At 32.8% G+C, this 3,382-nt stretch overlaps 1 long non-coding RNA gene across 1 annotated transcript; it reads right to left on the reverse strand.

Moving 5' to 3' along the window:
* Positions 1-938: 938 nt before the first annotated feature.
* On the reverse strand, positions 939-3,104 carry LOC110864028. Its single transcript, XR_002549558.2, has 3 exons — positions 2,729-3,104; positions 1,770-1,825; positions 939-972 (listed from the first exon to the last, which is right to left on the reverse strand). It is a non-coding gene; the product is annotated as an uncharacterized LOC110864028 (long non-coding RNA).
* Positions 3,105-3,382: the final 278 nt, after the last annotated feature.

Here is a 3,382-nt window from a genome sequence, read left to right on the forward strand (position 1 = left end):
CCTATTTAGCGTAAAACTCGCTTATTGACGATAATCAAGATGTTTTATGTGAATCTGATGTTTTGATCAGTTTTGAATGCCCAAAATAATTTATTTAATATATGAAATCAGTAGAAAAAGGTTTGGCATTCAATTCCTTTGTTAATCTCATTTTATGCTTAAAAGGGTATTAACCGAATCATACAAGAACTCTATGTTTTAAACAAATAATAATCTGAACAAAAATCTTAAAATTTCCTAAAAATAATATCTTAACAGTAGGTAATGAGTTTTGGTTCAAAATCCAAGTTTAAACATGCATTATGCAAGATATCGCAAATTAACTATTAAGAAGCTTCTAATTACGATATCGAGCATAATTCCTATTTGGGACCAAGAACTAATGTCAAATTTTCGGGACAAGTCAAAATATCAGTAGCAACGGTATTAGTCCATTCACATTGCTAAAAATCTCAGTTTTATGCAAAAAGGGCGTTTAAGGCATTATTAAGCATAATTACAATCAAGTGCATATAATTCAAACCACTAGGCTTCATGCAATATAACTCCAGAAGGTTATACTACTAAGTAATGTGGTCCTAATGGAAGCTTAAAACATAGGAGAATTAAGCTAGAACGGGTCAGAACTGAAAGTCAAAGCGAAAGTCAAGCTTTGCGACTTTCGATTATAAACTGACCTTAGACTATTTATTGTCGGGTTAGGACTGATAATGTAACACCCCACCTCGGAATGTGGTGACGTGTCACTATTAAAGTATTAAAAACATAAGACATAATTCCATACGTTAAACGTTAGGAGTACATCACCAAAAGAACGAACAAGAGCCCTAGGGTAATGTTTATTACATATTAGCGAATTGTCAAAATAGATAAGCTAGCATATGCTACAAAATGACTAATTTCCTCTGGTTAACAGTCCTAGAGCTCAATTTTTTTTCTCTCTTCACACCCCACCCTGAGTACCATGAGAACCTGTTGAGAACAAAGAATTACGGAATGAGCCGAATGCCCAGTACGGATAAAAGGTATTAAAGATAATAATAATAATAATAATAATAACAAAAATAACATGATCAAGAAATAACATAACCTGACATGATACGATGCAAGTAACACAAGCCAACAAAGTAAATCGTATCATATGGAAGTACCCATTGAGCCGAATATCTTACTTAACTTATAACAGACATGCACATAAGGCTACAGACCCTATGTGCCGAACGTGTAATGGAGTGTGGGCATACACAACAACCTTACACCATAAATCATATACATATTTCCTAGGACCAGTCCATACGCCTCCTAATGGCCTCATGTACCTCACTAGTACTAAGGAGACGCCGTGATTTAGGCTCACCATCACGGTAGGTGCCGCGCCATCGATGCCGCAATGACATGCTTGTGGTCACCCCCACAAGTAGGGACATGCTCGGAGTAACTGAATATAACAACTGAGATGGTGCCGTAACGATATATCTCAAACACGCTCTCAAAGCGTTAAGGAAAAACGTAATAATATCTTAACATAACCTTAACATCGGAACATGCGACAACAAGTTCAATTCAATAAATCCTATCGCATGCGAGGCAATACTAAGCTCAACATAATAACGCCAATAAAATCATCGGTGAGAACATGAATAAATGGATAACCAATCGAAACATACTGAGATGTCAAAGACGTTAGGAGTTCCAACGGTAAATATATATTCAAAAGGGTTTCTAAACAATCGAATCATATAACAAAGGGAGAGGGTAAGGATCCGTACCTTGAAAGATGATGCACAATGATATTATACTCGTTCTTTTAGGGGGTCGTGATATCCTACAAGCAAGTTATACTTGATGAGAATTATACTTTTAACTTTCGTGTGGTATACTTATCCAAAAGGCCTAAATTTCATCGAACTTGAGTACTTATAAAATTACGGGTTTCTTATTAATTATTGTGGTGCTTCAAGCTTAGATTTGAGACACCAAATATTATTTATATTTGTTATTATAATACTTATATTAGGTTTCCAAATAATATAATTATATATATCTTATAGAGTACAATTTCTTATAAATGTTTTAACAATATGAGATTACAAGTTTTATGAGAATTTCTATATCGTATCTTATTATCAGCACATTTGTAACCAATATTTATTATCCATATTATTTGTCCAAAACTATATTATACAATTTATTATTTTCATAAATCTTGTAAGGTTTATTATGTAATGCAAATCAAAAACTGGCTAACTAGTTTCCAAACGTAGGTTATGCCATTATTTTATCTTTTTTTTTTTGAAAAATTAGATGATGTCTTTTAATCTATTAAAAGAAAGCTAAAATAAATAATTGATGCAAATCTGTTATTCTTAAACAGAATATTTTAATGGTGTTATAAATTATTAAACTGTTGGCTAGATATAAGAATCCACAATTATAACAAGCAAAACTTAATCAATTTAAAAGGAGTGTAACAAATGGGATACGAACCCGTGACTCAGTTTGTGCTAAATAGAGATTAAATCAGAGAGCCACAACACTAACTTTTCTTTTTAAGCATTTATTTACATAGATATCCAACAGCTCTTAAGCGTTCCATATTCTTAAATTTTGGCTCCATTATCTTTCATTACTTATAGAACGGATTTATAAATCCGTATGTAAACATATATAAACAAATGAAATCGAATTCTGCTACAATCAATCGGCTTACGAAAGGATTGTGAGCTACCTGTGGTGGAGTTATCGGCGTCCAGTGGAGCTGTAGCGGGTGGAGCTGTAGCGGTGCTGGTTATGTTAATGGTGGCGTGTGACCATAGTTGCGTTGGAAATTCTGCAGCGACGGTTGGTGGTTTAGTGTTGCTCCTGGTGGTCAGTAACAGTGACGGGTTTCCGAGACGAATGGAGATAGCTTATGTATTTGGTGTTCAAAAGAGGTTGATCGGAGATGGTACACGGGTTACCGAAAGTTAGATGATGAATGGAAACGTATAGAGCTTGATCAAAGTGATGCCAGTATCACATATTCAGAATTTATGAAATACTTGAGGCCATGTGGATGAAACTGTATATCACCATACTGGTTTGCTTGCAAGGAAGTAGAAATCTATAAGGGATATGATATTGGTAGTACAAGTTGATATCTTTGTTGACTTTCATGAACTTCATTTATTAATACTATATTGTTTTATTTATTTTTTTTCTTATTGTATTATTATTTTTATTCTATTGTTATGTTAAATATATATATATATATATATATATATATATATATATATATATATTTTGTTTATCCACCGAAGTGGAATGTATGCATATGTATTTATTTTTTTTTTCTTTTTTTATAACTTGATAAGGTTGGCAAGGTTAGTATTATTATTATTAT

This window comes from Helianthus annuus, chromosome 6 (assembly GCF_002127325.2).
Source record: "Helianthus annuus cultivar XRQ/B chromosome 6, HanXRQr2.0-SUNRISE, whole genome shotgun sequence".
Lineage (NCBI taxonomy): Eukaryota > Viridiplantae > Streptophyta > Magnoliopsida > Asterales > Asteraceae > Helianthus > Helianthus annuus.